This window comes from Stenella coeruleoalba (assembly GCF_951394435.1).
Source record: "Stenella coeruleoalba genome assembly, chromosome: 8".
In the NCBI taxonomy this organism is placed as follows: domain Eukaryota; kingdom Metazoa; phylum Chordata; class Mammalia; order Artiodactyla; family Delphinidae; genus Stenella; species Stenella coeruleoalba.
In genome coordinates this window covers 17,317,272-17,336,935 of record NC_137154.1, presented here as the reverse complement: position 1 = coordinate 17,336,935, position 19,664 = coordinate 17,317,272, and the positions used below count along the sequence as shown (strand labels likewise).

At 40.3% G+C, this 19,664-nt stretch overlaps 1 pseudogene across 1 annotated transcript in view; it reads right to left on the bottom strand.

Annotated features, from left to right (window-relative positions):
* LOC307190369 (small ribosomal subunit protein uS17-like) overlaps positions 1 to 19,664 on the bottom strand; it is a 792,466-nt pseudogene that overhangs the window by 326,106 nt on the left and 446,696 nt on the right. Inside the window, exon 3 of the transcript XR_013831759.1 lies at positions 16,410 to 16,580. The product of XR_013831759.1 is annotated as a small ribosomal subunit protein uS17-like (transcript). The remainder of the gene's footprint in view (positions 1 to 16,409; positions 16,581 to 19,664) is intronic.

Sequence of the window (19,664 nt, the reverse complement as noted above, 5' to 3'; positions counted from 1 at the left end):
GTCACCAGTCTGCAAGCCACAAGGTTCTAATGACAACTCCTTAATGAGGCTGGGGTGACTATTTCATTGAGTTACTGGGAGCATAAGAGTCAAGGGAAGGTAATATAGATTATCTCATTAAAGTAAATAATTTAAGTTCCCGGTAGTACATGATAAAGATACTGGAGTTTTTGATACCCTCTCAGAGAAAAGAATCACTTGATATTTTATGTGTCCTGCAGTGATTTTATCTAACATGAAAGTGAAATATACATGCATATTTATATCTCTACAGGTATTTGTGTGTATACCTATATAATTAGTTAGATTGAGATATATGTCTATATCCTTTGTGAATACTAGAAACAGAATATATTTAAGCGATGCCACTGATTTGCATAATCAAAAGAGAAAATGAACATTCTAAATGAATACATGGGGAATATTTAGTTTTACAAATAACAATGCAAATTAAAACAATAAGGTTACATTTCATTGCTATTGCACAGATGAACTTTTAAAATAAATCACAATTACCAATGATAGTGAAGATGGTAAAGTTTATAAGCTCAAACAATTTGGGATGTAATTGCAATGTGAGTCTACCACTTTCAAGAACAATATATCAGCGCATATCTATAGAAATAAAGATATCTCAGTAATCCCATTCTCAGAAATTATTCTGGAGAAAGCATTCATTTAAGCTTTTTTTTCTTTCAATTAGGATGTTCACTGCAATATTATCTATAATACCCCCAAATTAGAAATAATTAAAATGTCCAGCATTATGGTATGCTCACTCATTGGAATGTTATACAAATATTTTAAAACCTTTTTGAAATTTGCAACATTATGCAAAGTATATGTGACATAAAATTAAGAGAGCAAAGTATAAAATTCTATGTTCATACTGACTACAACCATGCAAAGATATATTTGCCTAAATTTTTATATAAATATAAAAATATCCTTTAATTAAACTGCTGGCATCAGGAATGCTTTTTAATTTTCTTTTAAATTTTTAGTATTGTTATTTTCTCAATTAAAATGGGAAAAATAGACAAAGCCAGATTCTACTGACAAGAAATAAAATGATTTCTCATTGTAGAGGCTGTGTATGCAGATGTTAAGGCGCAGAGGTTTAGGAGTCAGGAGAGCAGCTGAGCTTGTGGCTGCCCCTTCCCTTGGAAGCTGTGAGACCTTGGAAAAGTAATTTACACTATCTAAGTGTCAGTTTACTCTTATGTAGGATGGAGATAATCATTTTTTATAGCTGTGGAGATTCAGTGAAATCTAGTCTTAATCTCTTAGCAAAGTTTATGGCCTATCATAAATGTTCAAGAAATAATAGTTTTGGTTTGTTTTGTTTTTCATATTTTGGCAGCAACCAATTTCAGGTCACAAAAATACCATCCAGAAAGTCTTCTTAATGCCAGAATATCTAAATAAAAAGTAAAAAACAAAGAAAAGCCTGTCAGAAATATATGTGACAAAATATTTCCTTTTGGACCTCACCAAGACAACATACTTTTGTAAATACAATTTTTTTTCCATTTTCTTTCAGGTACTTTGAATTTGGACTACGCAAGTTTTTGCAAAAGAAATGCTTTCATAAAATTAAACTTAAGTCCACATCTACATGTGAAGAGGGACACTGAAAATTACATTAAGTACATTGATTTTTCTATGGAAGTAAAATATTTATATAGCTGACATATGAATTATAAACAACTCTTCTTCTCTTCCCCACCTCATATCTTATATACCTATGTCTGCATCTGTACTTAGTCTCCTAAAAGAGTTAATCTGCCCCTCCCCAATCCCACCCAGTTCCACCAAATGAATGAGCAGTTTACTATTTTTTTTTTTTTATTCCCAGTGGGGTCTGGCCTAATTCACGTGGGCACAATGCACGTAGGTTCCAAAGGATCCCACTGATCTATGTATTACAGAGAGCTTCTAATACAAAAGTCCATAGAGAGTGCTTTTAGATTTTCAAATATCCAGTTTTAACTTGAAAGCTGTGCACATTTGCTCTGGAAGGACATAACAATGACTCCCCAACATTGTTCCCCTTTTCAATATAGCCACACTTGAAAGGAATTCAGTTTCTTTAGCAACAAAAGTAGCCCAAGGACCCAAGGTCCTCAGTGTTCACATCTCAGAAAGACTCCATGTGAGAAGAGCCGCTGTGGTTTCTTTTGAACATCCATCGTTGCCTCTCAGCCCATCTGGATCAGTGTTGAGTGGAGGACAATCTTTCTAACTTGAGACGTGGGGTGAGACAGGAGAAAAACCAATGAGATTTTTCACCTTCCCTTCGTGATGTACCCTGGCAGCAAAGTGACCCAGGCAGTTAAGAAGCATGCTGCATGCATAACAATTTAATGAGATCTTGGAGGCTTTGGTCTCCAGTGAGTATTTCATTGGGAAATTTCTTCATTAGTTGGTTTTTATAGGTAAATCTTGCCTCAGATCCCAATGGGAGCTTGCAACAGCTTTGAGAAGCGAATGTGAACTCACAATCAGAATTTCCTCTAGTCAGGTACTAAGGCTGGTGAACAGAAAACTTTTTTCCATGAAGGAAATTTCATCTTTTCTTTGGGGAGAATAGGTCAAAATATCTACTCTCTGAATTCATTTTTTTAAAAGTATGCACAATCCTGTATGAACTAACTACTACCTCCATTTCAAAAGATGCCCTAATGAGATTCATTGAGCGGTTATCCTATCCACCTTTCACTCATTCATTTATTCATTCATTCAGCATATATTTACTGAGTGTCTACTATGAGACAGGTACTATTCTAGTGAATCAAAAACATTAAAAAAAAAAACAACAACAGGTAAAAATAATTCCTGCCTTTGTGAAGCATCCAGTCTAAAAGAAGACAGAAAATAATAAACATAAAACACATATAGTGCGTTAGAAGTGCAGGTATTTGGCAGAATTTTCAAGCAGAGGGGGCAACCAGCACCAAGGCCTTAGACAAAAGCACGCCTGATCTGCTTTTAGATTTTCAAATATCCAGTTTTAACTTGAAAGCTGCGCACATGTGCTCTGGGAGGACATAACAATGGCCCCCCAACATTGTTCCTCTTTTCAATATAGCCACTTGAAAGGAATTCAGTTTCTTTAGCAACAAAAGTAGCCCAAGGACCCAAGGTCCTCAGTGTTCACATCTCAGAAAGACTCCGTGTGAGAAGAGCCACATGGAGAACAGCAAAACAGCTAGCATGTCTGAAGCAGAGTGAAGGAGGAGGTAAGTAGCAGGACGTGAGGTCAGACAGGTCAGGAGTGCCATGAGGTTACTGTTAGGATTTTGGTTTTCACTCTGAGAAAATAAGGAGCCAAAGAAGAGTTTGGGGTAGAGGAGCAGTGCCGTCTGAATTATCTGTTAAAGAATCACTCTGGGTGCAGGGATGAAATAATATCAAGTGTTGTATCTTCTAGGAAGCCTTACCTGATACTGCCATCTCAAAGGAGCTGTCTCACCTGCGTACTTCTTAAACATTCATGTATTCATTCAACCACATTTACTGAACATCAGCTCTCTTACAGGAATTAGAAATACAGAAATGAGTAGTATTTTGTCACATTTGGATTCTCCAGCATCTATAATTCCTTCTTATTTGGGAAAACCCCCATTATATGGGTGTTCTGAGGTGACACAGGGTCTTACCTTTCCTCCTGCAAAGAAAGTTCAGTTAAACATGCCATGCTTAGGTAATGGGAGAGAGGGTGACATTCTATGATTTATATGTGAAAAAAGGAAATCATAATAGTTTCTACCTGGAACTCTCACCAAACTCAACCATCTGCTTCGAGAAGACAAATCATTCTACCTTACTTCAATTTCAGTGCTTACTGTTGCTTGTTTTATTTTTATTTTCACCAAATTCAGCCATTATTATCTCCTTTACTATCTAATCACTTTGGATAAATACTCATATTTTCAGTATTTCTTTCTCTGTTTCCTCCCCTCCCTTCATCACTCATTAAAATATGTCAAGGGTGAACTGAGAGAAAGAGACTTCTCTTCCCAGTTTTTGCATTGTCTTGATTTGGGAAAATTACCTCTGGTTCTAAATGGCCTTCACTTAGGGTGACTTGTGGAGTTTGTTTTCCTAGGTATAGGTCTCTGTCTGGTTGTCATCCTTGGGCATAATTGGTCTGCAGTGGTATTTACTGAAGTGTGGCAAGTTCTGTTCGGTCTCGTGGACATGATGCTAACACATGACGATGATGGTGATGGTCTCTGCCACTGCCTCAGGCCTTAGGTCGATACATAATCTGTATGCCTGTCCTTATCGTCCAGTGTTCTGAGCACTTCTCTGTCCCCAAAGGCGACAAGGAAATCTTGACTTCTCTCTCCAAACCTGGCTAAAATGTGCAGGACAATACGAGGCTAGTCTCAAGTCCATACGCTTAAAGATCTCCCCTAGACATCATACTCTATTTTCTCACGGTGCCAATTGCAGTGTTTCAGTCTTCCAATCTTCTGCCTAAGCTCAGGGAATGGAGGGCTTACCCAATGTTTTCAGAATTCCCAATGTTATTCTCTCATTCTTTTTCTCTTTTTTCTCTTCTCTCTCTGTCTTCTTCTCTCCCTGCTCTTCTCCCCTCTCTCCTTCATTCTCTCTCTACCCTCACCTTCTCTGTCCCTCCTATGTCCTCCTTTTTATAACATAAAGCTCTTAACGTACCATAATGTTTCTTTCCTAACATAATGCTCTTCTCTTTTAGGTATGAATATTAACATTTAAACCCAGTTATGAGAGTTCCTGGAAAATCCCTTTCTCTCTCACCAAAGTCAGTTTTTGTTTCCGTTTCATCTACACCAAAAGCATTTCCTAAGTCTCCTTGTAGACTTAGAAACTCGATTTGTAAGATCAGGGCTGGGTTCTAGGCTGCATTCCCCCCTCCCAAAATAATCAATCCCTTCACTACAGTGGCTAGAGAAGCAGCTGCAGGACAACCAGGAAAACTAAGATTTTCAAAAATGTTATCATCCATATACTAATAAAAATAATAAGAGCTCATACTTATTGAGAGCCTCCTCTATACCCAGGTCTGTCTATTCCCCAAACACTGCCTCATAACACTTTTCCTCTACGGAAAAGTAAATAGAACAAGGAAGAACTTCCCTTCTCATAACAAGCTAAGTGATTATGCCACTCAAAAAAAACTTAGGCATATTTTTAAAAATATAAAGCCTCAAATCCCTCTTATCAATATTTATTTTAAATAATAATAAGAGAATCCATTTGTTGAATGCTTACTATCAGTATATTTTCACTGTTTGTTGTAATCTGTATACCAAAAACTATAATGTTTTGAATATAAAAAATATTTAAATAATGATTTAAAAAAGCAGGCTGAGAGGTGTTAAGTTTGCCCAAGGTCACATGGCTAAGGAGTGTCGAGGGTGGCATGATGCCTAGGCCTGTACCTGTATCCTTGTGAAGAGGCATAGTGCAGAAGCATATTGAAAATTAAAGGCTCTGAGAGATCAGGTCAGAGGTAAAGAAACCTGTTTAACTGTATTTAACAGTGTTTCCTACAAGTGTCTTTGATTCTAGAATGGAAATATCAAGACAGTTTAGGGACTGTAGGTGGGGAGTGGGGGGCAAGTTTCTCCAGTGGCTGTGGTTACATGGGAGATGGAGAACAAAGAAAACAAAGTTATGGTGAACCCGTGCTGGACCAACATCAGCAGGGCAACAGAAGATCCATTCACTCAGTTTTCTGGGTTTTTTTTTTAACATCTTTATTGCAGTATAATTGCTTTAAAATGGTGTGTTAGTTTCTGCTTTATAAAGAAGTGAATCAGGTATACATATACATATATCCCCATATCTCCCCCCTCTTGCGTCTCCCTCCCACCCTCCCTATCCCACCCCTCTAGGTGGTCACAAAGCACAGAGCAGATCTCCCTGTGCTATGCGGCTGCTTCCCACTAGCTAGCTGTTTTGCATTTGGTTGTGTATATATGTCCATGCCACTCTCTCACTTCGTCCCAGCTTACCCTTCCTCCTCCCCATGTCCTCAAGTCCATTCTCTATGTCTGCCTCTTTATTCCTGTCCTGCCCCTAGGTTCTTGTTACAATAGCCAGGACATGGAAGCAACCTAAGTGTCCATTGACAGATGAATGGATAAAGATGTGGCACATATATACAGTGGAATGTTACTCAGCCATAAGAGGAAATGAAATTGAGTTATTTGTAGTGAGGTGGATGGACCTAGAGTCTGTCATACAGAGTGAAGTAAGTCAGAAAGAGAAAAACAAACATCGTATACTAACACATATATATGGAATCCATTCACTCAGTTTGCAGAGCAAAACAGCATGTCAGTTGTCTGTTAAACCCTAGAAACGTAAAAATAGGTGGGATGCCCTCTCTGTCTTCAGGAAGCTCTGAGTCAAGCATTCTCTACTTCTGTTAGAACAGTCAACTCTCAATCCTAAACAGGGGCTTTATTAAAAGACAGATCACTGAGTCCCACCACCAGAGTTCCGATTCTGTAGATCAGTACGGTGGCGCCAAAGAATCTGCATCTTCTACAAGCCCCCAGGGGATGCTGATGCTACAGGTCCCAAGTGCACACTTAAGAGAGTGACTGTGTTACAGTATTAAAGTACTAGCTTCTTCAGTCTCCTGGGAGAATATTTTCTGTCAATCTCCACTCTTTCCAAAAAAAGAAGCTCAAAATCTTAATCTTATTGGTACCTCTACGTTCATGGTAATATAACAAAGGCCACAGTTATTTGTTTATCTAAGCCATAGATGTGCTGGGAACATTGTATTTATCACCGTCTTTTTACCCGCAGAATTAATCAAAGATAGATTTGTTAATCAATAATCAGTGCCTGATTTAAGAGGCTCAGAGAGGTCATGAGTTGACACAATGCAAACAGCTTGAAATGTGCAGAGCTGGGATTCAAACCTCTTATCCCCCAAATTCTGTATTTTTCATTTTATTGCTGAGACCGGTTCATTTGATGGTGGTGTTTGGAGGTGAAGGCCTGTGACATGAGTGGCTTGTTAAGCATCAGGAAGCCTCAATAAATAATTGATTGAATTTCTTTTGTCCTCTTCCTGCTCATGAGGAAAGCACCTCATGTGTAAAAAAGATTGCAGCTCAGACAGTGCTAACAGTAAAAAAAAAAAAAAAAAAAAAAGAAAGAAAGAAGGAAAGGTGGCCTGCTGCCCTGCTGCCTAGTGCCTGGGAACTTTGCCTTCCAACAGCTGCTTTGCTTCTGGAATTCAGCTTTCTGCCTCACCCCCACCCCTCCACCTCACCCCTGAAGTGGAAGGGAAAGGCCACCCACACAGAGTCATAGCAGCTGTGGCAAAGAGTGCATGTCAGCAGCACCGCCAGCAGGACAGCAGGAGTACCATCTTCTCTGGTGCTGCCTGCCTAATCCCTGTCCTGTGCTGGTTGTCATGGTGACAAGGGCAATGCCTGTGCAGGTGCCTTAATGCGACTGAGACACATGGGACTCCAATGATGACGGGAATGAAAGAGAATCAGCCAAGAGTCCTCAGCTCCAGCAAGAGGGCTCTGGATCCTGTGGTGCTCTAAGCAGTGGTTAGAGGATTGAGAAGGCTGAGGAAGTGCAGGAATCCAAGTCAGGTCCTCCTGCGGCAGCCTCCCACCTCCACCCCACGTGGCTTTGCCTGGATGGAAGCTTAAAGAGACCCGTCTGGAGGCACAGGCTCCAGATTTGTTATGGTTGATTAGAAAAGGTGCTTTCCCAACCTCAAGAGAAGCACATATGTTGTTCTAAAATCTCCTTTACTTTCCCACCAACTCTTCCATCTGCAGGAAAAGCACAGGAGTGACCTAGAGGGCACAACAGAATTTACATCGTCTTTCTCAAACAGAAGAAAGAAACAGTGTCCCTCAAACAGAAGAAAGAAAATGTTCTCTTCTCCCCTCTGGTAATTTTGACATTTAATTGGCAAGAGTTAGAATCTTGCTTATTTTTGATGCCTTGTCCCAGGATGCTTATCCTAATCGTTATTATTAATAATAACCAGTATTTGTTGAATGATTTTACTATGTCCATTCATAGCACTATAGCATAAGGAATATGTTTAAGAATTTTATTCCTATTAAAGGTATGCAAATTTAGGCTTAAGGAGAATATTCGCCAAAGGTTCTACAGTTTACAGAGGTCTGAGTTCGGATCTAAACCGAGGTCTGTCTGTTTCCAGAGCAGAGCACTTACTCCCTATGCTGCGACATAAGGCACAGTTCTTATGAGTTTTCTGGGAGACAGGAGAAAAAGGAAAGGGATCTTAAACTTCTTCTGTTGCTTCCCATGGAAATAAAGCTAAACCATGTGAGTTTGGAGCTTAAGCAAGGGCATTTCGAGAAAGCTAGGAGCCTTTCCCATGTTATCTTTTATAGGTTTTGTTTGAATTCTGGAATGTTCCCAGTGTCTATTGTTTTGGGCTGGATACTTAGGTATGGGCGACCTAAGTCTGCAACTGAAATGACTTTCACAAAAGCTTTCCTTCCAGGATATGCTTGATAGAGATCCATGCACTTAACATTCATTTCAGGCTAATTAGCTAAAGCTAGGGTCCCATGAACACCAAGAGCCAGGAGAAGGGACGATTTAGGACATCTTTGTCTAATTCCTCTTTAAATGCTAATAGCTTTGAGATTATTCTATAAACAGGCAGTATCAGAAAAGGAATAAAAGGACCTGTTTCATTTAATAAAGGGATCACCAAATGGATTGGAATGTTTATAACAGCCTAAGTAATTATGTATTCATTTAGGTCAGACTACTGCGGGCATCAGGAAAACGTAACTAAGAAGAGCAATTCCCTTTAGGTATAGCCTGCAACAGGGCTTCGTTATGAAACACCCCCGATCCTGCACTTCTACATGCCTGGTGGAAAACAGATTAGCTCTGCGACAGAGAGCGAAGACCCCTTTCCTTGGTGCCCCAGAACTGCAAGTCAAATATTATAAGAGAACAAATAAAATCTATGTTCTAATGTAATACATGTTGTTACCTAAACAATGTATTTCAGTAAGGGGCAAAGGAGGCTGGGATAGACACTAAAACATTATCTCTAAAATCAGAATGACGTGTGTTCAAATCCTGGTTTCTCCTTAGTAATCCCAAATACACCCACCCCAAAGGGTAAGAGTTGTGTGGTGCTACGGCTCTCCCATTATTTATTAGGAGACTAATTAGACAAGTTACCTGTTCTAGGACTTTGTCTTCTAAAATAAGCAGTATCATAGAATCAAGCTCCCAAAAGTTGTTGTAAGGATTAAATGAGACAATAAGTGTGCAAAGAGACTAGGCTATAGTGAATGTACAATAGATGGTCATAATTATTACCTGGCTCAGCTACAGAAGCTGGCTCTGAAAGAGCCACCTGAGAGGTGATTAGCAAGGGCAAGGTGATTAGCTTAAGAGTTTAGGCACTTATTATTCAAGAAGGATCCATCCAAGGCGTAGTAGATCCTTCCAAAGAAGATGACTTATGCTCCTGTTAGGTGAGTGGTGACATCAATCTGTTCTTAGGACTTTAATTTTTGGCTTTCACAGAGATTAAGAAAATGGTACAGCCATCTGGAAAGGGAGTTGGGAAAGCTCCAATGAGTATCTGTGCTCCAGCTGAATAGGCAGCGCCTCATCAGAGATCTACAGTTCTCATAGTTGTTGTTACATGCTCTGCCTTGGCCAGGATTGGCTGCTGAATCACAAGAGCTTCTGAAAAACGCAGATCCTGGGTCCTAATCCAGATCTGCTGAATCAGAATCTCTAAGGGGTTATGCCATGCAATACGACTTTCCTAAAATTTCCTCAGGCACACGGCACAGGACGCATTCTGTGGGCTACTGTTCAGAATCCAGTGAGCTAAGGAAGTAGGTGAGACTGAGCCTGCTGTAGTAAAATGTCACCTTGGTGACGGGGACCTTTCTGAATACATTCTACTTGTCAGCTTGCACTCTTGTCTCATAGGGATGTATCTGAGGCCCATTAACATTCACTTCACAAGACACCAAGTGCTTATGTGTCTTCTTCGTGCTTTCCTCCACTAATAAGCTATTTTTAAAAATGGATGGTTTAAAATGATGGTTCCTAATGACAACTTACTGACATCCCATCAGGCCTCCTTTGTCTTGACCCATCTCTTGCCTACAAATGGGAAAACCGAAGTAATGCAGCAGGAGCTTTTAAGCAGGTATATAAAAAACACCTAGTTATCACGACTAGCAACTTAGGTGTGATTGTTTGACTTCCCCTGCAAAGGGCCACGGCAGCATATTAATAAACCAAGAATCAGGTTGAAGTTTTTTTAGATTTTTCCTCAAAGTAACTTCAGAAGGTAGAAAGTAAATACATCCAGGAGTGGAACTGCTGGATCATAAGTCAGGTATATGTTTAGCTTAGGCAAAAACTTTTAAGTTTTCCAAGGCAACTGAACCAATTTGTACTCTCTCCAGCAGGTATGAGAGTTCCAATTCTTCTACATCCTTACCACCACGATACGGACTTTTCAGTCTTTTTAATTTTAGCCATTCTGGAGACTGTTTAGTGGGATCTCATTGTGGTAGTAAATTTGCATTTCCCTGATGTGTAATCATTTCACATGAAGTGCCTATTAGAGCGTTTTGCCCATAAATCATCAATTTCATTCCAAAGTATATGCCCAAGAGAAGTGAGTGCATATGCCCACGAAAAGACATACACAAGCTGTTTTATTTATACAGCAAACTGGACACCATCCAAATATCTATCAACAGGAGAATAAATAAGGTAATTTTTAGGCAATGGAATATACACTGCAAGAAAAAGAAAAACTACTAAAACATGTAACATCATGGATGGCTCTCATAGATATGTTGTGGGATAAAAAAAGCAGACACAAATGAGTATGTGCTGTATAATTCCATTTATATAAAGTACATGAACATAACATATTACAACTTCAGATAGCAATCGAAGTTGGAATAGTAGTTAGCTTTGCTGGCGGAGCATGTAATTGGGGCAGGCTTCATGGGCACATGTCTCATAAGGTTCCACATTTAGAAAGGCCCTTTGCTTACTTTAATGCTCTGCTCTCACTATCTGGAAATTCTTTTTTTTTTTTTTTTTTTTTGCGGTACGCAGGCCTCTCACTGTTGTGGCCTCTCCCGTTGCGGAGCAGGACGCACAGGCTTAGCGGCTGGGGCTCACGGGCCCAGCCTCTCCGCGGCATGTGGGATCCTCCCAGACCGGGGCACAAACCCGCGTCCCCTGCATCGGCAGGTGGACTCCCAACCACTGCGCCACCAGGGAAGCCCCTGGAAATTCTTAATATTCTTGAACAAGGAGCACCAGGTTTTCATTTTGGACTGTGAGCTGCAAATCACACAGCTCACATGTAATCGACTAGACAAAGGCATAAGATAACCTCCCAGGTGTTGGAAGTTTTCTATATCTTGATTCAGGAGGTAGTTACATGGGTGTATGTATATGCTAAAATCTACTAAGCTATACACATAAGACTTGTGCACTTTATGTAAGTTATAAGTTAATAAATTAAATTTTAACAAAAATGTAAGAGAATAAATAGAATATATAGTAATGTGAAGAGCAACCTTACTAGGATTACCAAAGGCCTTCCTGCATAGCTCTAGGGAGGATTCTAACAAAAGTGACTCCAGCTGTAAGAAAGAACACGGAATGGTGGAAACTAACATGCCCTGAGAGTATCTACTGTGTGTCAGGCACCTTGGAAATCATTTTACCTGTTCTAAATCATTAAATCTTCCCAGCAATCTTCTAATATAGATAGAACTAGCCTCAATTTATAGATAAGGAAAAGGAGGTCCAGAGAGGTCAAGCAACTTGTCTAATGATGGATAGTAAGTGAGTGGCCAAATGGAGTTGCAAACCCAGATCCATCTGCCTCACAGGCACATCCCTTCCACACTATTATGCCACCTCAACTTGTAAGAATCTCCTAGTCATGTATCTGGGGAGACAAAAAGGCTGACCACATTCCAAAAATATTTCAATGTGACTTAACAATTCAGAGGCTAGATACAACGTGGAGAAATCCTTTTACTGCCCTTGCAGGCATGCTGTGCCCTCCCAGGGCATGAGATTCGATTTTACCCAGTGAACATAACTGTAGGTATTAGTCCTGGAAATACAATGAACCATCACAAGTATTTGACTCAAGGGCTTGGTTCAGCCTCTGATTCTACAGCTTGCCGATGGGCCATAAGAAATAAGCATTGTTATGTGACCTTCAAAACATAACAGATGAGTAGCAAAATAAATGATTCATTTAATGGGTTTAGATATACAGGGCCTTCCCTTGCTTCAGCACTGAGATCATATTTATGGCCTGGTCTTAACTGAGTTTCTTTGTGTGGAAGCTTTGAAAAGCCATTATAGTCAAATCCTTTCACAGGATTTATTATTAGAATGCTTTGAAAATTTCTATGTAGAAAACAGAAGCAGGGGAACTATTATGTCTGTTATGTGAATGCAAAAAAAAAAAAAATTCACTTAAAACATAGACTTCTGAATGTTTAACACTTTGGAAATAACCAAAATGGGAAATAATCTATCCTTAATCTGGTTTAAAATATATGCTTATGTAGCATTTCATGAGACCTTTGCATAATTTTTATCCAATGTATTATTCAATAAACATGTATTGAGCATTTTATATACATGTCAGAATGCTGGGGATTCTTATGCATATGAGATGGATGAGATATGCATTTGACCTTCTGGAAGATAAGAATAAATAATGGTATAAAACATGTTATCTACATGTGCCTAGTAAAAAGATAATGTAATAACTTAAAGAATTATAGCATCAAGAGAAGGGATGATGGGAGGAGCAAGCCATTACCCCCTTATCTTTGTCAGGAAAATCAGTGATTGCGAGAAATATAATGGAATTGCCAAATAATATGAAATTAGCTATGCGGGCAGTGTGGTTCCGTTTACTTTTCGTTTTCCTCAAGGCCGTTATAGAGACTATCCGTCTTAATCCTTTATCCATGTCTCCCTCCCAATCTCTATCTCTAGCCCATTGTGCTTTTTCCTTTACTTTCCTCACCTGGATCAAAATTCTTAGGAGAGATTAAGGACATACCCAGAGGGGTGTGAAACGACTGTGTCCTTGCTCAAGACAAAGCATGGATATAGAAAGGAACACAGTAATAGCTAGCATTTATTAAGCACTCATGATGTAAGCTCTTCACGTTTTAACTCATTTACTCCTCATTACAGTCCTGGGAGGTGGTACTATAATCATGGCCACTTTAAATGTGAGACAAATGAGGCAAAGATTTCTTAAGTAAAATGTCCAGTCACATCATATGCTCATAAGTTATGAAGCAGAAATTCAAACCGAGGCAGACTGGCTCCAGAGCCTCACTCTCAAACATGATGCTATATTACACAGGGCAGTAAAATTGTGGGACACAGAAAAAAGGATCTAAGATGCACAATAAGCATGAACAATGCATCTGTGGGCCAGTTTGGCCTCTTTTTATCATATGACCCAGTTCCCTCAACTATTAAGGGATGCCGTGACTACTGAATTTGGAATGAGATGGGAAATATGTCACTGGAAATAGTCCAGTTATACATAAGAAAAGTGAGGCTGGAGAAATCAAGTGATTCCTCCTAATATGCAGAGCTTGGATTAGAGCCTAAATACTCTAAACTCTAGGACCTATATGCTTTCTGTATAACCACACCTGGATACACCTGATTCTAAGGCCTCCTTCATCTCCTCCATCCTTTTACAATCTCCCAGTCACATGACCTGTCATTGCACATCAACACATTCACTACAAACCAAAGATAGAACCTTTGAACACGAGAGGAGAAATGTTCTTAGAAAACCCTTTGCTCCTCAGACTTGTTTTATATAGATGGGAAGACTGAGGCCTAGAAAAGCAAAAGATGTGTTGCAAGATCATATATACATACATACATATATCTATCTATCTATATCTATATATCTATATCTATATCTATATCTATATATATGGTAGCTAATTGGGAGTTAATTTCTTCCACTTCCTACTTCCTACATCATCCCATATATAATAAACTGTTTACCAGAAATGACATGTATTAGATCATATGTGACTAATTTCCCACTTTATATTTTCACATTGAATGTTCAAAACGACTCATGAAAAACATATTATGCTTAATTTTTGAATTCAGGGTCATTAAAACCCCAGCTCTAATGACTTCAAACTCAGTGTTGTTTCCACTTTGCTACAGCTGTCTCTCTACTGTTTAGAACCACAGTATTCTTCGTTAGATTTATTGGCTCTAGATTTATTGCCATTCAATATCAATTAGCTATCAACCACATGGCAGTGATATGTACCCCAAGATTTATACCATATTTAGTAAACATGCATTGAGTACTTGCCGTGTATCTTGTATACCAGTATATATATATATGTGTAGACATATATGTGTGTATATTTATATATTTTATATACACAGACACAGAGATGTATACCTTCATAATATTTAAGAAACACAAATATATCTCCTCATATGCCCATAGCATGTCATATGATCCCTTTCTTCAAAATCGTTACATCAAATTAATATGTAAAAAGGGTTAATTTGAAATAGTTGACATAAAATACTTATGACAGTGAGAAACATTAGACAAATCTGTCCAACTAAATAATCTTTTATATACCCTCCAAAGTTTTGCTTTCTTAAACTACAGGTACTAGAGTTAATTTCTTATCTTGCTTTTACATATTATTCAAGATCAAAAGACAATGAAATTAAATTAGGCTTCCCTGTGAGCTTTGAAAACCAGAAAATGGCTGACAGCAAGAAGAAGTTGCTCCACACCTGAAAACTGGCAGAATAGAAGACTAAAACCTTCACCACCAGACTCCACCACAAAAGAGATTGAAATGGGTGGTAGGGCAGGTCAGAAAGCCCTGAGGGAATCCTTCCTGAGTCCCAGGGAAACAAATTAAGAAAAATGGTGTTCAGGAAAACATGATCAGCTAATAACAGGGAGAACAAACAAGTCCAAACCAACCAAAAATATGTCAAGCGTGGGTCTATTTTAGCATCATCTGGTTGTGTCCTTGAAATAATAAGAGATGATTGTTCTACACTTAGGAGAGTTTGACATACAGCTGGCCGGAAGTACATGCTTGATGGGCATCCTTCTCTGTGCTCCTTATTGAACAGTGCTTGCTAAATAAAAAAGTCACATTCTTTTACCACTTGGATCAAAATGGTCTATGGTATTCTATGCTACTTTTATTAATTAATTAATCATTTAATACTAGCCCAGCACACAAGCACCACAGAGCCCTTCATATAAACCTCGTATCAGGCTGCATACTTTGTGAGCATTATCATATTTAGTCCTTCCAAAAGCTCTGTGAGGTCAGTCTTATCAGGATAACAATTTTAGAAATGAATAAAGACGAATACAGAGTTCAAACAACTTTCTTACCATTTGCACAACTGACTAGTGTCAAATGAGGTAATAAACCAAGGCCTATTTTATGCCAAAGGCTGTGCGTTTAACCACCAGAGACACTACCTGGAGAAAACCCTCGTTCAAAAAAGAAGCTTAGAAATGCAGATTTCAATTAAACACACAATAAAGAAAACTGCCATGAAAGACAATTTGCAGCATTTTGGGAGATGCTCTCTGTTCTGCCTCTGCTCTGAGTTTTAAAGCAAAGAGAACCCCTTCATCCCTTCTCAGCCATTGGACTACGGCCTTACCCTTAAACCTGGTAGCTGTACCTACTCTCCAAGGCACCGGGTTCGACCCTTGGGGAATTATAAAAGTGAAGCTGAGCGAAAATAATCTCCACTATGGCAGCTTTTATGGGACCCAGTTTAAGTGGATTGAGGTGTCAAAATTCATCATCACAATTCACCTCAGAAAAGGCCTTAAACGTCAGTTTATCTTTGCAGTGAGAGTACCTTAGAGCAAAAATTGAGAACAGATTGCTGGGGAAGATGGCGGAAGAGTAAGACGCAGAGATCACCTTCCTCCCCACAGATACACCAGAAATACATCTACACGTGGAACAACTCCTACAGAACACCTACTGAACGCTGGCAGAAGACCTCAGACCTCCCAAAAGGCAAGAAACCCCCCACGTACCTGGGTAGGGTAAAAGAAGAAAGGAAAAACAGATAAAAGAATAGGGACGGGACCTGCGCCACTGGGAGGGAGCTGTGAAGGAGGAAAAGTTTCCACACAGTAGGAAGCCCCTTCACGGGCGGAGACTGCGGGTGGCGGAGGGGGTAAGCTTCGGAGCCGCGGAGGAGAGCACAGCAGCAGAGGAGAGCGCAGCCACAGAGGTGCAGAGGGCAAAGCGGAGAGATTCCCGCACAGAGGATCAGGGCCGACCGGAACTCACCAGGCTGAGAGGCTTGTCTGCTCACCCGCCCAGACGGGAGGGGGCTGGGAACTGAGGATCGGGCTTCAGTCGGAGCGCCGGGAGAGGACTGGGGTTGGCGGCGTGAACACAGCCTGCAGGGGGTTGGTGCGCCGCGGCTAGCCGGGAGGGAGTCCGGAGAAAGGTCTGGACCTGCCGAAGAGGCAAGACAGTTTTTCTTCCCTCTTTGTTTCCTGGTGCGCGAGGAGACGGGATTAAGAGCGCTGCTTAAAGGAGCTCCAGAGACGGGCGCAAGCCGCGGCTAAGCGCAGACCCCAGAGGCGGGAATGGGCCGCTAAGGCTGCTGCTGCCGCCGCCAAGAAGCCTGTGTGGGAGCACAGTTCACTCTCCACACCCCACTTCCGGGGAGCCTGTGCAGCCCGCCACTGCCAGGGTCCCGGGATCCACGGACAACTTCCCCGGGAGCACGCACAGCGCGCCTCAGGCTGGTGAAACGTCACGCCGGCCTCCGCCGCCGCAGGCTAGCGCCGCACTCGATGCCCCTCCCCTCGCCGCCCCCCCCCCCCCCCCCCCCCCCCGGCCTGAGTGAGCCAGAGCCCCCGAATCAGCGGCTCCTTTAACTCCGTCCTGTCTGAGCGAAGAACAGACGCCCTCCGGCCGACCTACACGCAGAGGCGGGGCCAAATCCAAAGCTGAGCCCCGGGAGCTGTGAGAACAAAGAAGAGAAAGGGAAATCTCTCGCAGCAGCTTCAGAAGCAGCGGATTAAAGCTCGCCAATCAACTTGATGTACCCTGCATCTGTGGAGTACTTGAATAGACAACGAATCATCCCAAATTAAGGAGGTGGACTCGCAGAGGAAGATTTATGATTTTTTTCCCCATTTTCTCTTTTTGTGAGTGTGTATGTGTATGCTTCTGTGTGAGATTTTGTCTGTATAGCTTTGCTTCCACCATTTGTCCTAGGGTTCTATCCGTCCATTTTTTTGTTTAATTTTTTTCCTATTTTTTCTCTTAAAAATTATTTTTTTATATTTTATCTTACTTTATTTTATTTCACTTTATCTTCTTTCTTTCTTTTTTCCTTCCTCCCTCCCTCCCTCCTTCCTTCCTTCCTTTCTTTCTTCTACTAATTCTTTCTTTCTACTTTACCTCCCTTTTATTCTGAGCAGTGTGGATGACAGGCTCTTGGTGCTGCAGCCAGGAGTCAGTGCTGTGCCTCTGAGGTGGGAGAGCAAACTTCAGGACACTGGTCCACAAGAGACATCCCAGCTCCACATAATATCAAATGGCGAAAATCTCCTAGAGATCTCCATCTCAACACCAGCACCCAGCTTCACTCAATGACCAGCAAGCTACAGTGCTGGACATCCTATGCCAAACAACTAGCAAGACAGGAACAAAACCCCACCCATTAGCAGAAAGGCTGCCTAAAATCATAGTAAGTCCACAAACACCCCAAAACACACCACCAGACGTGGACCTGCCCACCAGAAAGACAGGATCCAGCCTCATCCACCAGAACACAGGCACTAGTCCCCTCCACCAGGAAACCTACACAACCCACCGAACCAACCTTAGCCACTGGGGACAGACACCAGAAACGAGAACTACGAACCTGCAGCCAGCTAAAAGGAGACCCCAAACACAATAAGATAAGCAAAATGAGAAGACAGAAAAACACACAGCAGATGAAGGAGCAAGATAAAAACACACCAGACCTAACAAATGAAGAGGAAATAGGCAGTCTACCTGAAGAAGAATTCAGAATAATGATAGTAAAGACGATCCAAAATCTTGGAAATAGAATACACAAAATGCAAGAAACATTTAACAAGGAACTAGAAGAACTAAAGATGAAACAAACAACGATAAACAAAACAATAAATGACATTAAAAATACCCTAGATGGGATCAATAGCAGAGTAACTGAGGCAGAAGAACGGATAAGTGACCTGGAAGATAAAATCGTGTAAATAACTACTGCAGAGCAGAATAAAAAAGAAAGAATGAAAGGAACTGAGGACAGTCTCAGAGACCTCTGGGACAACATTAAATGCATGAACATTCGAATTATAGGGGTGCCAGAAGAAGAAGAGAAAAAGAAAGGGACTGAGAAAATATTTGAAGAGATTACAGTTGAAAACTTCCCTAATATGGGAAAGGAAATAGTTAATCAAGTCCAGGAAGCACACAGAGTCCCATACAGGATAAATCCAAGGAGAAATACGCCAAGACACATATTAATCAAACTGTCAAAAATTAAATACAAAGAAAACATTAAAAGCAGCAAGGGAAAAACAACAAATAACAGACAAGGGAATCCCCATAAGGTTAACAACTGATCTTTCAGCAGAAATTCTGCAAGCAAGAAGGGACTGGCAGGACATATTTAAAGTGATGAAGGAGAAAAACCTGCAACCAAGATTACTCTACCCAGCAAGGACCTCATTCAGATTTGATGGAGAAATTAAAACCTTTACAGACAAGCAAAAGCTGAGAGAGTTCAGCACCACCAAACCAGCTTTACAACAACTGCTAAAGGAACTTCTCTAGGCAAGAAACACAAGAGAAGGAAAAGACCTACAATAACGAACCAAAAACAATTAAGAAAATGGGAATAGGAACATACATATCGATAATTACCTTAAATGTAAATGGACTAAATGCTCCCACCAAAAGACACAGATTGGCTGAATGGATACAAATATAAGACCCTTATATATGCTGTCTACAAGAGACCCACTTCAGACCTAGAGACACATACAGACTGAAAGTAAGGGGATGGAAAAAGGTATTTCATGCAAATGGAAACCAAAAGAAAGCTGAAGTAGCAATTCTCATATCAGACAAAATAGACTTTAAAATAAAGACTATCAGAAGAGACAAAGAAGGACACTACATAATGATCAAGGGATCGATCCAAGAAGAAGATATAACAATTGTAAATATTTATGCATCCAACATAGGAGCACCTCAATACATAAGGCAAATACTAACAGCCATAAAAGGGGAAATCCACAGTAACACATTCATAGTAGAGGACTTTAACACCCCACTTTCACCAATGGACAGATCATCCAAAATGAAAATAAATAAGGAAAACAAGCTTTAAATGATACATTAAAAAATATGGACTTATATTTATAGGACACTCCATCCAAAAACAACAGAATACACATTCTTCTCAAGTGCTCATGGAATATTCTCCAGGATAGATCACATCTTGGGTCACAAATAAAGCCTTGGTAAATTTAAGAAAATTGCAATTGTATCAAG